Raw genomic sequence first — 18,020 nt, 5'->3', positions numbered from 1 at the left:
ACCATTTCGGTTTTTGTGTTCTTCGTCCCACTGAAATCGTAACACCACGCATAGGTTACGTACCTGCTCTTTCTCTCTATGTGATCTGTGCTTTCTGCATAAAAAGAGGAAGATCTGTTTCACCCCGTGAGCACTAGTTTTCATCCCCTCGAAGATAATATCTTCCCCATTGAAAGTGCACCCGGTAAGTGAAACAGGGCAGCACAGAGCACAGGACACCACGTGTGCGTGAGGGCAGGGGAAATGAATGAACGTTTATGGACTAACGCTGGAGTGAGACACGATGGGGATGGGGGTGGCTTGCACGGCTGGGAGCTCCCCGAGGAGGAGGCTTTTTTTTTTTTTTTTTAAGATCTTTTTTATTTATTTGACAGAGAGAAAGGGAACAGAAGCAGCGGGCACGGGAGAGGGAGAAGCAGACTCCCCACTGAGCAGGGAGCCTAATGTGGGGCTCGATCCCAGGACCCTGGGATCATGATGTGAGCTGAAGGCAGATGCTTAGCTGACTGAGGCCCCCAGGTGCCCCAAAGAAGATGCTTTCTTCTGCATCATCATTTACTCTCCTGGAATTTGACACCATGTACCTGTTACATCTTCCACATAAATGCAATTTTATTTAAACAAAAAAGAGGGGCAGCTGGGCGGCTTAGTCTGTTGGGCGTCTGCCTTCGGCTCAGGTCATGGTCCTGGGGTCCCCGGGTCTTGGGATCGAGCCCCACGTTGGGCTCCCTGCTCAGTGAGGAGTCTGCTTCTCTGTCTCCCTCTGCCTGCTGCTCCCCTACTTGGGCTCTCTCTCTCTCTCTGTCAAATACATAAATAAAATCTTAAAAAAAAGAAAGAAAGAAAACATTACAAATGAAGCAAGGATCATGCATTCTTCACGGTTCTTCAAGTTTCCTGATATAAGCTCACCTCAGGTCCGAGTTAGCATTTAAGAGCTGCCTTTCCTATAACAGTAAGTCACTTCAGCTGTGTCCCCAAAGCTCAGCATTCCCACCAGGACTAGGTGCCACCCTTGTAACATTCCTCAAATAAGGAGATGCCTGTCTTTCACCATTATTGCTTTATTCTGGTGTGAACACTTAAGTATCAATGATTGTCAGCCGAGACCTGTCAGGAAGCAGGTCCCTTAGACCCATGTCTTTCTCACTGATCCCTCTTTCTTTCCAACCCTAAAATTACCTCAGGTGGTTTCCAACAGTACAGAGCGAAAAGGCACTCAAAGCTCTTTGAGCTAATTCTAACTAAAGTGTGAATGACTGATATCAGGTTCATTTATTCCTTTTCTTGGAAACAGCTACACTTTCTAAAGGGGTTTGGAGGAACCCCTTTAGCTCAAGTCCAGATTAACTCTTGGGTTTTTGCCCAGGGTAAAATTCACCCCCTGAAGATCTGAAGATATTGGGTAAAACTAGTTCTAGTTTAAGGAGAATCAGTGATATCAAGCACTACATACTTTTTCATGGGAGCATTTACATTTTCTTGTGGAAGTGGAAGGCACTCTAACTCAAAGATTAGTTCTTAGCTTTTCTCCCAGGACAAAAATCACCCTCTCTCAGATGTTACTTTGATATAACTAGGTCTAGTTAAAATGTGATGACAAAGCTTTGCACAGTGGCAGTATTATAGCCAATGAGGTTTATCCAAAGTGTGATCATTGCTAATTGAAAATGTGATGACAGATGTGAAGTAAATATATTATTTTTCTCGGGACCATTTACATTCTGAAGGAATTGTACCTTAGGTCTATATCAGCTCTTAAGTTTTTGCTTAGGTCAAATCCTTCTCTCTGTGTGTTTCAGATGTACTCAAGTGGTAAGATGTCCAAAAGCCCCTGGGATCTTTGTGAAACACCATGAAGTTATGGTATTCCATCTCACATACAAATTCTGTGTCTACAAAACCCCAGCATCTAATTTAGGGCATGAAGAAACTGCTTCCTGAATCTTTACTGGCTGGAGATTACATACTGTGCCAGATTCTCGCTCAGACACGTAGCAGTTAGAAGTTAGAAAAGACTGGGAAAAACTCAGATGTGAGAATTCTTGAAATTGAGAAAATGCTACCCACTTTCTCTACAGCCTGAGGATAGGACCATAGGAGGCAGTATGATCCAGTGGTGAAGAACTCAGTGTTTGGACCAGATGAACTAGTGTGTGAACTCTACTGCTTTCAAGTGTGGTGTGGGACCCAGGGGAAGTAACCTCATTTTGCATCTCCTCTGGCCACATCTGTAGAAAGGATATGCTGGGCTCGCTGGGGATGCCACATTTCAGGGAATGTAGGTTTGGGGTGGCTTGTCATCACTACCCCACAGTGAAAGAATGAAGCCTTTCCAGAACACAGCAGAGCAAACAGAGAGCAATCGATCCCTGACACCATGGTCTGATGTCCTGGATCCAGCCATACCTGAAATCCAATCCTTGGCTTCTGATGCATGGCAGCAACGTGAGTCAGTGGATTCCCTTTTCAGCTTAAAATTTTCAGTTGATTTTCTGACCTTTCCATGACCAGGGGAGGGGGTGGGAAGCTAACTATTCACTTTCCCTAATTAATTCTGCCCACAGATTTCTCTCCCACGCAAACTGCACACTGGAATATAGATCATGACAATTAGCATTCACATAGTCTCCTTGGGTGTCTGCTGATCATCTGTCCGCCTTGTCTTTTCACAACTAGAAGGAGCTCCTTGAAAGTAGGTCTTTTCATTCTCCTTGATACTACTCAGGCCATGACGAGTACTTAGGAACGGCCAGTTCTGAATCCGCCAAAAAGATTCTTTCCTACCCGCACATCTTTGGTTTCTTTCTCCCTATTTTTTGACTGTCAAGGTCCCATTCCTGAATCACTGAAATTATTTAAGTTGTTTACTCTCATGGCATGCTACTAGCATTAACTTCAGCCAGAGCCGAACTGTTTAAAGTATAATATGCATGTGATATAAATATAATATTATATGATAGATGTTATATATTATATGTATACATGTATATAATATAATATGTTCTACATATTATATATCAGGCTGTGTATAATACAAGCCCTCTCAAATAGTAAGTGTACAACTTGGTGAATTGTTTCTTATCTATACCGATCTGCGTAAGCACCTTCCAGAATAAGACACAGAACGTCCCCCGCTTTCCAGAAGCTCCTTCCTAGTCATTACCACTGTTCTGATTTCCATGCCCTTTGGCTCCATTTCCTGAGTATCTGCCGCGTACCTCCTTTCATTACATCCCACTCTCTCATACTTATTTTTATCTTTCAATGGGATTTGCTCGCGTTTATTATAATCCATCCATGAGTCGTGGCAGCTCCGCCTTCAAAACACGTTCATTCCCTGCCTGCTTGGTTCCCGAATCCTGGTCCAGCCTCCAGCCCCATCGGCACTGTCCTCCATCTTGCCCTCCTCCTGGCTTGGCCCTCACTCCCCCCCACCCCACAGTCTGCTTTCCTTATTATGACACAGAAGTCCTTACAGGGGCGGTGTCTGTCTCCCTCACCACCTTAGCATTGCCTTTCCCTGCTCTCCCTCTCCCTCACTCCACACTGGTGGAGAAGGTCTTTGCACTTGCTGTCCCCAGGGCCTTTGCACATGCTCTCCTCGCTTCCTGGAATTCCTTTTCCTAGATCTCCCTGTGGCTGGTTCTTTTCACCTTCAGATTTCTGCTCAGATCCACCTCCTCCCTGACCATCCTCTCCAAAATTGCAATTGCTCCCTCGGTCCCCATCCCCCATCTGGCTTTACGCGTGCTCAAAGAAACTTAACCATCACCTGACATACCATGCATTTTATTTATTTATTGGGGCATGCGCTTATTCAGCATTTATTGGGTGCCTTCTCCAGGCAGAGGGATGCACCCTAGGGGATACGAATATTCATTCATTGTTTCATTAACCAAAAAATGTCTTTTGATTCTTCCCTGCATCAACATTGATCCAGGTGCTTAACTTGTTAGAGAGAAGAAAGGCTGTGGGGTGGAGAGCTAGAAAATCTCCACCTAGGATTATCTGCAAAAATTTGACAAGACCTAGGTAGCATCCCCTGTGCCTGGTCCACAAGAGCTACCCAATCAATGCTCATGGAAGGAACAACAGAAGATGTTTAAATATAACCACAGAATTGAGTGCGCGGTTGACAGACTCTAGCCTGCGGGACAATTCTGGCCCTCTGCTTGCTTTGTAAATAAAGCTGTATTGGCACCTAGCCATGCCCTTTGGTTTACTTCTTGTTTATGGCGGCTTCCCTGCAACATTGGCGGAGGTGAGTAGTTGCGGCAGAGACCTGTGCCCTGCAAAGCTGAAAATATTTACTATCCGGCCCTTTACAGAAAAAAAACTCTGTAATTCACAGGTTTGCTGAATTAGACCTGATCTTCCCAGGACAGGGGCCATGTCACCCAGTTATCGAAGCCTTTGATGTATATAGGGTGACTGGCCAACTGGGTTGGAAGTGTTCATTTATTTTTGTTAATTTGCATTTAAAGACCGATACTCAACTCAGTTAACGGACAGCTTTGTGTACCTATGGAAGAGCTTGGGTACATGAGTCTACATTTGTACCTGTAAATCTTACGAACTCTATGAAGACAGATCAAGGATTTTGTGACGGAAATTTAGGGTCCATATTGTTATGTGTTTTAAGGGTGAAGTACGCTAGGGATATACAAGAGTTAGTATCTCAAAAAGTGAAATATTAGGGTACCTGGGTGGCTCAGCGGGTTAAAGCCTCTGCCTTCGGCTCAGGTCATGATCCCGGGGTCCTGGCTCCCTGCTCAGCGGGGAGCCCGCTTCTCCCTCTCCCTCTGCCTGTCACTCCCTCTGTTTGTGCTCTCTCTCTGCCAAATAAATAAATAAAATCTTTTTTTTTTTTTTAAGATTTTATTTACTTGAGAGAGAGACAGTGAGAGAGAGCATTAACGAGGAGAAGGTCAGAGAGAGAAGCAGACTCCCCATGGAGCTGGGAGCCCGATGCGGGACTCGATCCCGGGACTCCAGGATCATGACCTGAGCTGAAGGCAGTCGTCCAACCAACTGAGCCACCCAGGCGCCCAATAAATAAAATCTTTAAAAAAAATCATTTCAGTATTGATTAGATGTTGAAATGATCATCATTTGGATGTATCGATTCAATTGTTCGGATCAACCAACTATGTTACGAAGTCGAAACTTAATTTCACAGTGTGCTGTGAAATTTCTAGCAGCTGCTAGAAATTTTCAGAGGACACGTGCCACTTCTGTCCGATGGCGGGGTTTAAAGCAGAGCCTGGGGGAGCACCCGTTCTGCTGTGTGTAGCTGCGTGTCCACGGGCCCGTGACTCTACCGCTCCCTGCCTCAGTTTCCTCATCTGCAAGACGGGTTCAAGGCCCTGCCTCGCCGGATTGTTGGCCGGAGTCAATAAATGGAAGCACGCAAGATGCTGGGAAGGAACCTTGGCGGACCCGGGTCCCCAGACACGCTGTCTTTGCGCTGGTTTCCAGTATGACCAGTACGTTCACCCATAAGCAATGCCGGGTTCTCCCAGTCTGAGACACTGGACAGACGCCTGCCTGGCGCTTTCTGGCCTCTGGCTTTCCTCCTTAGCCCTTTGGTCTGGTCGTGACAACAGCCCCCACTCTGCCCGTGAGGCCGGAGAGGCTAATAAAGGGTTATGACTCACCGTGCCCCCCCCCCCCCGTGAGTCAGCCTCGGTTGAGACCACGCCCAAGTTTCCCTGTCCCTGTCCCCCTGGGCGGGGGCTTACCCCTGGACACCATGTCACCTCCCCATTACTTGGACTTCTTACTGGAGGGTTCTCCCTCCGCTTCCCTTTAAGGTCAGTTTTGGGAAAAAGAAGCAGGGGGTCTGGGAGCTGCGGCTCCTTGGCCAACTCCCTGCCTTCCTCCTCCTCCTCTGCCTCTGCCACCAGGCTGGGCAGTGAGTAAAGCCCTCGTGATAGGGGTGTGGCAGGGGCAGTTGTGGGGCGGTGAGGGGGGGCCAGGGGGACTCTGATCTACCTCTTGGTCAATGCCCAGTGATTAGCTCCCCATCCTCGTCCTCGGGGCTGCCGGTCCTCCCTGCTCCTGCCCCGCGTGCTCCAGCGTGTCCTGGAAGTTCCTGGCTCTGGGAGGGGTGGGCGATGAAGACCAGTGATTTGCACCAGGCCCTTGGAGCACCCAAGGGAGGAGTGCTTGGCAGGGGGCGACTCCCTCCATCTTGAGGATTCATCATTCGTGTATTCATTTATCCCCGTGGCCTGGCCGCTGTTTACTGAACACCTGCTATGTCCCGGGTGTCGCAGACGTGGGAGGGAACATACCGGAACCGAATCATCCCCCCACTCGGCTCCCTGGTGGGGTTTATGTTCCAGTGGGGGGAGACAGAGGCCAAACACAGTCATTCGCAGCGAGCAAGGCAGGCGAGGGTAGGGACGCTGCAGCCTGTTCCGGGGTGAGAAGGCTGATGGTCAGGCCTGTGACGCCAGTCGTTAATGGCTCTAGAAGTTTCTGCGGGGGGTCTGGGTGGGACATGTGTATGGATGGAACTGGGAGGCCTGGCGTGTCAGGGACGCTGTTCCCCAAGCCTGGAGTCTGGGGCTCGCTCCTAGGGGAATGTGGTCCCCCAGCTTCAGGAGGATGGGCGACCCCTGGGACCACGCCCCACGAGGGCCTGGAGCGAGGTGGGGCGGCGAGCAGAGCCGGCCCCCCACTCCTCTCGCGGCCCGCCCCTCCCTCCACATCAAATCTTGGTGATTGCTTTATGGCTGGCGGGTCCAAGGGTCACAGGGACACTCCCACAGGGAAGGGAGGCCTCCATTGGCTGAGAATGTGGTCATCCCGGCTTCCTTCTGGTGGCCACGGGGGTCGGGGGTGAGGGGCGGCCGCTGAGGGGATGTCTCCTTCGGCTCCACCCCCAGAGGATTCTGGAAAGGAGCCCACGGTAGAGGGGTGCAGAGGCATTTCCATGTCTCCAGATCCTGAATGAGGCCTGACCCTTCGTCCTTCACCTTCGGAGTCGGTTTTCCGGGCTGTCGAAAGGAATCCCATAGGCCGGGAGGCTTAAACAACAGAATTTCTTGCCTCCCAGTCCTGGAGGCTGGAAGTCCAAGATCCGGGGGTCAACGGGCTGCTTCTTTCTGAGGCCCCTCCTTGCCGTGTAGACCCCATCTTCTTCCTGTGTCTCTGTCCATATTTCCCCTTTTCGTAAAGACACCTGTTCACTCCAATGACCTCATTTTAACCCGATCACCTCTGTAAAGATCCTCTCTCCAAACACAGTTACATTCTGAGGTCCTGGGGGCTTGGGTTCCAACTTAGGAATGGGGGAGCACATAATTCAACCCACATCACCTTCTCAAAGCCGGTGCTCTCAGCCCAATGGTCACCTCCCTAAGAAGCCATCCTGAGCACCCCAGCCAGAGGCAGCCCCCACCTCGGTCACCCCAGCAGAGCACCCAGGGGTGGGGAAGAGCTCTGTTTATCTATGTTACCTGTTCACCCAGGGAACAGGCTCTGGTCTATTTTGGCCACTGAGGGCCTGTGAGCATCAAAGTGACTACAAACACATTTGTGGAATGAACCCCACCATTCGGCGTGCACCGTGGATCCCAGGATAACTGTGCCTGTTCTTGGCCAGCTTGGGGCGTCCGCCTCATCGTCTCTCATCAGTTCACAATGGACTCTCCCATTTTGGGCACGGTGGCTTTCTGGACCGGGTGCCCAGGGATCTCAGTCCTACCTCTCGCTCAGCAATAAACTTGGCTTTGTCTCCACATCACTTCTCCCCTCCGAGACTCCGTCTCCCCACCTGTAAAATGTGAAGATTGACCTAAAGGTTATATAAAATCCCTGCAAGGCCAAACATGGGGGTGGATGTTTAACCCCAGGGAAAATCAGATCGGAAGTGGCATTCGATTGGAGCTACGGGGGCCCACTTTGGGTGCACGGAGAAGCCCACCAGTCAGAGGCCCATCCCCACCGACGCAGGAGCGAGGCTGGCCATGCTGAGAGGGGGTTTCAGAAAACACTGCCCCTTGACTCTTCTCCCTGGCACCTGCTATGAAGTTCCTCACAGCACTCCCTGCCCACAGCAGGCAGAACCTCGGGTCCCTTGGATCTGCAATTTAGAATCTCCAGGTTGGAGGATGCTGGAAAGATTGCCCCACCTTTGGTGGGATTTAATAACATTTATTTTTCACAGCTACCTTGTTTTTGGGGCATCTGATATCAGTCTCAATTTGCCACCAGGTTGTTAATTGTCTTTCTAAAATAAATTTAATAAAGAAAAAAACCCCAAAGTTCACGATCACGTGGAAGGCTGTACTGAACTTTTTTCCTCTAATGTGTTTATCTTAGAAGGAAACATTGTAACACTGGAGTAGATTAAAAACAACAACAACAACAATAGCACAGTATCTGATGCCCAAAGTAGATGTAAAGGAAAAGAAACAATGTTACTAAACTTTAAGCAGCTACTGTTAGCTGTGGAAGGTTATGGATTAGGGGATTCTTAAAAAGAGGTTAACAAATAGATATTAGAGACACGGAAGCTCCCTGTGTACTTCTCGACAGAATCAGAAGATTTAAAAGGGGATTGAGGGGCGCCTGGCTGACGCAGCTGGCGGAGTATGCGACTCTGGATTTCATGGCTGTGAGTTCCAGCCCCGCAATGGGCATAGAGATGACTTAAAAATTTAAAAAAAAAAAAAAATTTTAAGTTTGGATTGGGGGCGCCTGGGTGGCTCAGAGGGTTGAGCCTCTGCCTTCGGCTCAGGTCATGATCTCAGGATCCTGGGATGGAGCCCCGCATCGGGCTCTCTGCTCAGCGGGGAGCCTGCTTCCCTGTCTCTCTCTGTCTGCCTCTCTGCCTGCTTGTGACCTCTCTCTCTGTGTCAAATTAATAAATAAAATCTTAAAAAAAAAAAGCTTGTATTGAAAAGGAAGCAGCCTCTTACCTATCATTTGGTTTATTTTGTGTGTGCTACATGCCTACAAGCATGCAGAAACTCATTTTGTGCACTGAAACCCCGCGATACCCCATTCTCTTGGACTTTCTTTGTCCAAGGAAAACCACGCCATCCCTCTAGGCTCAGCTTCTGGATCTAAGCACGCAATCTAATAAAAACTAGAGCCAATATCTGTCTGTCTGTCTATCTATGTATCTATGTATCTATGTATCTATCTGTGTATCTACCTATTTATTTTAAAGTAGGCTCCACGCCCAGTATGGAGGCCAGTGCGGGGCTTGAACTCTTGACGCTGAGATCCAGACCTGAGCAGAGACCCAGAGTCGAATGCTTCGCTGAGGTACCCGGGCACCCCCTCCAGCTGATAGTCCTCGATCCCTCACTGTGCTGAGTACACACGTAAACTCCATCCTCCAGAAATCTCAGTGAGTGGGGTCTCTGGTGACACCCATTTTACAGATGAGAAAACTGAGGTGTTAGGAGCAGTGGGGAGGGGGAATGTCTTTTGTCCAAACGCTTACGGGGAGTTTGTATGTGGCCGTCCCAAGATTCCAGGCGGTGATACTCCTGAGCGGCAGTGCTCCTGGCCATGCCGGGCAGGAGGGTCATGTGACGTCACGGTCACGGCCTTCTGGATTCAATCCCAGCCCCTCCTCTTGCAGGCTGTGTGATCTGGGGCAAGTTACTTGGCCTCCCTGTGCCTCAGCATTCTCCTCTTTGCAATGGGGATAACAGGACAGACCCAGTGAGCTCTTACCCGCAGCAATGCCATACCCAGGATGGGATGGGGGAAGCAGACCCCAGCAGGTGCTCGCCGCAGAGGCCCATTGTCTAAGGAAAATTGCAAAAAAGGATAATAAACCCTATTGTGGGATCTGTGTTTTTATTATATCTGTGCATAGGCGATTCTGAACAATGTCAACGACCTAAAAATCGTCGCCTGAAGAAATCTTGCATTGGTCTCAACAGGCAGTCAGCAAACTTTTCCTATCAAGGGCCAGAGAGTAAATATTTTCTGCCCCGTGCGCCGTGTGGTTTCTACTAACTTGAGGCCCCGGTGGGAATCAGCCACGGACAGTTTGTGAACAAACGGGCGTAGCTACGTGCCAACAAACTTTTATTCCTGACGCTGAAATTTGAATCCTATATACTTTGCTCATGCCATGAAATATTATTTCCCTTTTGACTTTTTTTTTGCCCTAACTAGTTGAAAACCTGTTGTTAGTTCCTACAAAAATAGACACGGGGCCAGATTTGGCCGGCAAAGCCATGGTTTGTCTCCTCTTGGTCTGATTCGTGCCGGTACTCGTGATATTTAATAGAAGCTGTGTATTAGCACATTTTTATTCTTTATCCTTTGGTAAACATTATATCATCCTATTTGGAAAGGATGTTGGAGTACCCAGTGCTGGGCATTTGGCCTCAACACACACCCAGCTACATGCGTCCATCTTGTCTTTTGAGCCCTCACTGGGCACCTTTGTGGTGTTAACACATTCTCCTGTTTAAACAATACATTTGGGGCACCTGGGTGGCTCAGGGGGCTAAGCCCCCAACTCTCGGTTTTGGCTCAGATCATGATCTCAGGGTGGTGGGGTTGAGCTTGGGTCCTCCAGCTCTGCACTCAGAAAGGTGTTTGCTTGTCTCTCCCCCTAGAAAGAAAGAAATAAAAGTTTTAAACAGTAGATTCAAAAGAAACAATGCTAACCCAGTTGTTTTAAACACAAAGAACTAGGGTTTGGACCACGTAACTTCGTTTATTGCATCGGGACACCTGTAGGTTCTCATTGTGTCTAAAATTTTTGACAGTGGGCTGACCTGCAATTTATACCAGTTTTGTAGGGACAGCTCAGATTTTCATCCAAACACAGTATTTTTACTGAAACTTGAGCCATATCTTTACATTAAAGTATCTTCTTCCTTCAAATTGATCTTTTCATCTGATGGTTTCCAGTTATCAAACAGTCATGCTATTACTCATCACTAGGACAGAACAGGACAGAAGGATAACATTTCTTTAAAAGACAATCGTTAATGGGGGGCGCCTGGGTGGCTCCCTTGGTTGGGCATCTGCCTTCAGCTCGGGTCATGGTCACAGGGTCCTGGGATCGAGACCCGAATTTGGCTCCCGGCTCAGCGGGGCGCCTGCTTCTCCCGCCCTCTCTCTCTCTCTCTCAAATAAATGTGTAAAATCTTAAAAAACAACAAAAAAAAGAGGGATGCCTGGGTGGCTCAGTTGGTTAAGCTTCTGCCTTCGGCTCAGGTCATGATCCCGGCATCCTGGGATTGGGTCCCGCATCGGGCTCCTTGCTCAGCGGGGAGCCTGCTTCTCCCTCTGCTTCTGCCTACCATTCTGTCTGCCTGTGCTCGCTCTCTCTGACAAATAAATAAATAAAATATTTAAAAAACAAAAAACCAAAAAAAAGGAGAAAGGAATGGAACAAAAAAGTATCCACGCATTACTCTTTCCCCTTTTTTTGCACCGCAACATTTACTTTACCTGTGTTGTTGACACAATTACCCATGTGATCCTCACTTGGGATTTCTTTGCTGGACATTCCCATTACAAGTTGCTTTTTATAATTACTCCTGAAGCTTTTGAAGATGTAGATTTAGGGCTGTTAACATGACACCTGCCTTGAAGCACTTACTGCCTGGAACTTAGTGTCAAACAAATATTTCTTGCGGTAGTTACCCCACCGACACACTGCATACCCACCCCGCCCCACGCCCCGCCGCCCAGGCTGCCTCTGCCCAACCGGAGAACTCAGAAGTTTTTGGACTTTTATATTTTACACTATTTATCTATTTAAGGTCATCTCTATGCCCCACGTGGGGCTCAAACTCACGACGCCGAGATCAGAGTTGTGTGCTCTACCCACGGAGCTGGCCAGGCGTGCCCAGTTTGTGCATTTTTAAGTGGTTCAAAAAATAGGGAAAAAATTATTTCATGTCCCAGGAAAGTTGCATGAACTCCACCTTTCAGCTTGCAGAAACTACATTTCATGGGCACAGAGCCGGGCGCCTTAGCCGAGGTGTGGTGTGAGGCGGTCAGGGAGCTGGAGGGGTAGGGGTGAGCAGTTTGGCCTTCCACACGCTCTGTTCTAACTCCTGGCTATGTGGCCCTTTAGGAAAAAGTTTTCGGACTCCTGCCCTACGTTGTCTACCCCTCTCCTCCAAACCCCAACTCTGGAAGCACAGAAAAGGCCGTCCAGATTCATCCTATTCCAGGCGCCCAGCAAAGGTGGGGGACCCTCGTTCCCTTTCCACCCAGGCCAGGCCTGAGGCTGGGGGACCCTGAGATCGGCTTCCCAGTCCCTGGCGCCCGCTAGTGGACGCCGTCGGCAACTGCTTCCCAGCCTCCTTTCCCTAGGGCATCCCCACACCGGGGAAGTGGGGGGATTATCTTCGCGCCGCTTCCTCCCCCTGATTCTGCCCCCTGCTCCTGGCAAGGTCTCTAGGCCCCCCACCTGGGATCATGCTCCCACTATCCCGCCATGCTTGACGCAGTTGAATTCAATCACACTCAGCGAATGTCAAGGATGCCAACAAATTTGAACAATTATTACTTTCCAAAGGCCCTTCCAATATAAGCCTACAAACTCTTAATTTGTGCTTTTTACCTGCATGCCTTGCATTTGTGTGCTATGCCATTGTCCCCCTCTCTCACTCTGCTCAGCCGTGCAGGTCTCCTACCCGCTCTTTCAACCCACCAGTCCCAGTCCTGCCCCAGGGCCTTTGCATAGGCTATGTCCTCTGCCTCAGAATCCTTCCTCCAGGTATCCACGGGATACACTCCCACCGTCTATGCCTTTGACCAGATGTCACCCTTTCAATGAGACCTTCCCTGCCATCCTGTTTTAAACTGCAGCCTTGTCCTAGTCCTGCCTTCTACTCCTCCCAGGGACCAAGCCCAGCTTGTCACCTGTTTTTGCAAAGCTTACAAGTTAAGAGTGATTTTTACAATTTTTTAATGGCTGAAAAAAATTTAAGACTATTTTCCAACACTGAAAATGATACGAAATTCAAATTTCAGTGTCCATAAATACAGTTTATTGGCACATGGCCCATTTGTCTGTGTATCAGCTGAAGCTGCTTTCCAGCTACGAGTCAGAGGGAAGTAGCTGTGGCAGGAACCGTCTGGCCCTCAAAGCAGAAAATATTTACTCTCCTGTTTGTTACAGAAAACCTTTGGAGAGCCCCGCTTTCTTGTCAAAGGAGAATATCAGGTTTCCCAAGGGGAAACTGAGGCCCCGTGAGTTGAAGTGAGTTTTTCAAGACTCCACATTTCTGAGGGATTCTTCATTTGCCAAATTATCCAAACATACCTCAAATTTTTTTTTTTTTACAGGAAACACAGAAATCGGACCCACGAGTAAGTACCTTCATAAAGAGAAGGTCACGTAGGATACCGACCTTAACAGAGAAATCTGTACACACCCATCTGGTCTTGCCAAGCCCTGGAGATTTTTTAATTGCCCCTGTAAAAAAAAAAAAAAGTCATTGGTCTTTTTAGAAACCTTGAGTTTAGGACTTTGATCACAGTGATTACAACATCATATCAAAACCCCGTTTTGACTTGCTCCCTGAGGAGGTGTTTTGTTAACACAGTCAGAAGTTGGTAGCAAGAGGCAAGCGGGGCGATTGTCTTCCTGGTCCACACAAATGGAAAGCAGCTTCCTGGTCGCCAGGGGCTGGGGGCATGAGGAATGGGGACTGACTGCTGAGGGGGACGGAGTCTCTTTTTGGAATGATGGAAATGTTCCAGAATAAGCTTGTGGTGATGACTGCACAAGACAGGGAATATGCTTAAAAAAAAAAATTGATTTGTGGGCTCCTGGGTGGCTCAGGTGGTTAAGCGTCTGCCTTCAGCTCCGATCATGATCTCAGGATCCTGGGATCGGGCCCCACGTCAGGCTCCCTGCTCGGCGAGAAGCCTGCTTCTCTCTCTCCTGCTCCCCCTGCTTGTGTTCCCTCCCTCACTGTGTCTCTCTCTATCAAATAAATAAATGTAAAACCTTAAAAAAAATAAAAGAAAAAGTTTGTAATTATGTGAGGTGATGCTTGTTTGCTGAACACTGGTCGCGTCGTGATATACGCATCCATCGAATCACTGTGCTGCTCACCTGAAACTAACATGATATTACAGCCAACCATAGAGCGATGAAAAAGTAATTAAAAAAAAAAGCAGATGAGGAAACAAAACAAAAAGAAAAACGCTCTAAGAATGGCACCCCACCCCCAACACAACGGGGACTCTGGGCTTCTGCACATTCTGTTCCCGAGCTGGTACATTCTGTTCCCTTCACTCCTTCCCTCTGACTAGCTGGGTCGTTGGACTGATGGCGATGAGGAGAAGGGTCACAAGATACTCTCACAGAATGAAATAATTGCTGGATATCCATATCCCCAGGGATGCGTCCCTCTGCCTGGCAGGAAACAGACACGAAATTATTGATGGTTGAATGAATGAACATGGTATTGAAGGAAACTCCACTCTCAAGTGTAGGAAGGTGATGGTGTCCTGGTCAATGTTTAGCATTGACCCTTCTCCGGAGGGGGGACCACACTATCTCTGTGTGTTGAATGCAGCGTACATACTGCCTGTCCAGAACATGTATGTGTTGTAAGTGTCACTGACCTAAAGGATGTGTAGCACACCATTTACAAATAATAAAATAGGCAACGCTTTACTATAAAGTCTACTGTAATAGTCACCTGACTCTCACTATATTATTTTGCTGGTTTTTGCCAATGGAACAAGTGTAGTTCTGACATGAACGTCCACAATATTTTCATTTATGTTAATAAGTAACGTGAGGGGTGCCTGGGTGTCTCAGTGGTTAGGCGTCTGCTTTCAGCTCCGGTCATGATCCCAGAGTCCTGGGATCGAGCCCCACATCGGGCTCCCTGCTCTGTGGGGAGCCTGCTTCTCCCTCTCCCTCTCCCACTCCCCATGCTTGTGTTCCCTCTCTCTCTGTCAAATAAATAAATCTTCAGAAAAAAGTAATGTGAAAGTGAGGACGTGTTGGAATTTCACTTGTTTGTTGATAACCTGAATGTCTTCTTTGATGAATCCGATAATAGTTTCTGAATACTGGGGAAAAAACGGGGCCCCACTTTTTTTGCACTGTTCATAACCTAACAACTAGAGACAGGCATTATTTTTAAGATTTTATTTAATTTTTTGAAGATTTTATTTATTGATTTGACAGACAGAGATCGCAAGTAGGCAGGAGGGCGGGGAGCAGGCTCCCCACTGAGCAGAGACCCCGATGCGATGCAGGGCTCCATCCTAGGACCGCAAGATCATGACCTGAGCCGAAGGCAGAGGCTTTAACCCACTGAGCCCCCCAGGTGTCTCTAAGATTTTTATTTTTATGTAATCTCTACATCCAAGTTACGGCTCGAATTTATAACCCTGAGATCAAGAGTTGTAGGCTCTTCCCGCTGAGCCGGCCAGGCATTCCTAGATGAGACGCATTTTAAAGTGTAATTTGCGTTATTAATGTTTCTCCATCACACTTTTATTATCATTATTACTTTTATTATTATTTAAAGATTTTATTTATTTCAGAGAGAGAGAGAGAGAGAACACAAAAGGGGAGCAGCAGGCAGAGGGAGAAGCAGGCTTCCTTAGTGAGCAGGGAGCCCGACGGGGGGCTCCATCCCAGGACCCTGGGATCATGACCTGAACTGAAGGCAGAGGCTTAACCCACTGAGCCACCCAGGCGCACCCCACTTTTTATAAAAGATTTTACTTATTTATTTTTGAAAGAGAGAGAGCATGAGTGGGGGGGGTGGAGCAGGGGGGCCACGGGGAGGGGAGAGGGAGGGGGCGATAATCTCAAGCAGACTCCACACTGAGCACGGAGCCGAAGCAGGATTTGATCCCGCCGCCACCCTGAGATCATGACCCGAACTGAAACCAAGACTCATGTTCAACCAACCAGGTGCCCTTCTCCATCACTTTTTACTTTTCTTTATATTCTTTTTATTATTTTTAAAAGATTTTATTTATGACTTTACCAGAGAGAGAGAGAGAGCAGAGGGAGAAGCAGGCTCGCCATCTGAGCAAGGAGCCTGATGTGGGACTTGATCCTGAGATCCTGGGATCATGACCTGACCGGAAGGCAGATGCTTAACAAGCGAAACCACCTGGGTGTCTCTCTACATCACTCTTTAAAGCCTAAACCAGGGGCTGACATGCTTGTGGCCCTCCACCTGTTTATGTAAATAAAGTTTTATTGGTACATGGCCACGCCCATTGGGTTATGTGGTTTACGGCTGCTTTTCACTCCGACAGGGTTGGGCAGATGCAACAGAGACTGGAAGGGTCCACAAACCGAACATGTACTACCTGATTCTTTATAAAGGTTTTTCTAAAAAGCTTTATAAAAGGTTTCCGACCCTCGGTCTGGAGAACCAATAACATCATGCCTTCAGCTCTCTTTTATGACATTCACCAATTCCCATGATGCAAATACTCCCACCATGGCCCGCTTCGGGCTGCCAATAAGACGTCAATGAAGTCAAGTTGAAAAAGTACACAGTAAGGGGTGCCTGGGTGTCTCAGTCGTTAAGCGTCTGCCTTCAGCTCAGGTCACGGTCCCAGGGTCCTGGGATCGAGCCCTGCGTGGAGCCCTGAGTTGGGCTCCCTGCTCGGTGGGAAACCTGCTTCTCCCTCTTCCCCTCACCCTGCTTGTGTTCCCTCTCTCACTGTTTTCTCTCTGTCAAATGAATAAATAAAATCTTAAAAAAAAAAAAAGGATGAACTCTTTCAAAGGGAACAATTCAGTTGCATTTAAAACAGTAACAATGTTCTGTGACCGTCAGCTCTCTCTGGTTCCAAAACACTGTCATCACCCCAAAATGAAACCCAATATCCACTAAACAACTGCTCTCTATCCCCCTCCCCACCCAGCTCCCACCATCTACTTACTTTCTCTACGTATGCGACTTCTCTAGGGACCTCACGTACATGGAATCCTGCGTCATGTAACTTTTTGTGATTACCTTCCTTTTGTCAGCATACTGCCTTTGAACTGCCTTTACGTTCATGTATGTACTCAGTTCATTCCTTTTCATTACTGAGTAGTATTCCCATGCGCAGTTAATCCATATATATTTTTTTTTTTTTTACTCATTCAATTCAGATTTTGTTTATCAGTTCACCCATTGAAGAACACTTGGGTTGTTTCCAGTTTTTGGTCTATCACCCATCACGCTTTTTTGACGAATCATGTTCAGATCTGGGGTGAGCCTAAGAGTTCATTTCTCTTGGGTAAACAACCCAGGAGTGGGATTGCTACGTCGTAGAGGAAGTGTTTATTTACCTTTCTAAGAAACCACTAAACCATTTTTCCAGAAATGCTGTACCATTTTCGCATTCCCACCAGCAAAGTGTGAGTCCCAGTTGCTCTGTATCCTTGTCAGCACTTGGTATTGTCAATCTTTTTACTTTAGCCTTTTTACTTTTAGCAGTACCTTACTGGGGTTTTGATCTCCTAAAGACATATTCTGTAATTTTATATTTTTAAGGCTTGTATTTTTTTAAATAAGCTTCCCTGCTCAATGCAAGACTCAAACTCGTGACCTTGAGATCGAGAGTTGCCTGTTCCACTGAGTGAGCCAGTGGGCACCCCATATTGCCAAGGCATTTTTTTAATGTTGCTTAATTTGTGAGTTTTCTGATGCTTAGTATCTCTTTGTGGGACTACTCTAGATCATATTTTTTCCATTGATTTGTTCTTATGTAGTTTCCAGATTCCTGCCATTGAGAGCATTTGTGGTTCTGGCTCCTGGTTATATACAAGCCAGGAGTTTCCTAGGTTAGATGCCGAAGAGTAGAATTGCTGGGTTGTGTGTGTTCTAGATGGTACTAAACTGCTTTCCAAATGGGTCCTGTCCACATTGTTTTTGTTAATCCGTTGCACAGGTGAGAAAGATAACATTCAGGGTGCATTTCGAGATAGAAGAGGGTCCCATGCATTATTAATATGGGATTGTGCATAAATACGAGATAAATGTCACGTTGCATTGAATCTATCAACAAAGCTTTTAGAAATTTATTTC

At 47.6% G+C, this 18,020-nt stretch overlaps 1 pseudogene; it reads left to right on the top strand.

The window, feature by feature from the left end:
- The first annotated feature begins 1,603 nt into the window (after nt 1-1,603).
- On the top strand, nt 1,604-1,784 carry LOC131826122 (U4 spliceosomal RNA; annotated as a pseudogene).
- Nucleotides 1,785-18,020: the final 16,236 nt, after the last annotated feature.

Source organism: Mustela lutreola, chromosome 2 (genome assembly GCF_030435805.1).
Source record: "Mustela lutreola isolate mMusLut2 chromosome 2, mMusLut2.pri, whole genome shotgun sequence".
In the NCBI taxonomy this organism is placed as follows: domain Eukaryota; kingdom Metazoa; phylum Chordata; class Mammalia; order Carnivora; family Mustelidae; genus Mustela; species Mustela lutreola.
The sequence above is the reverse complement of the archived record's forward strand: the minus strand, read 5'-3'. Positions and strand labels throughout refer to the sequence as shown.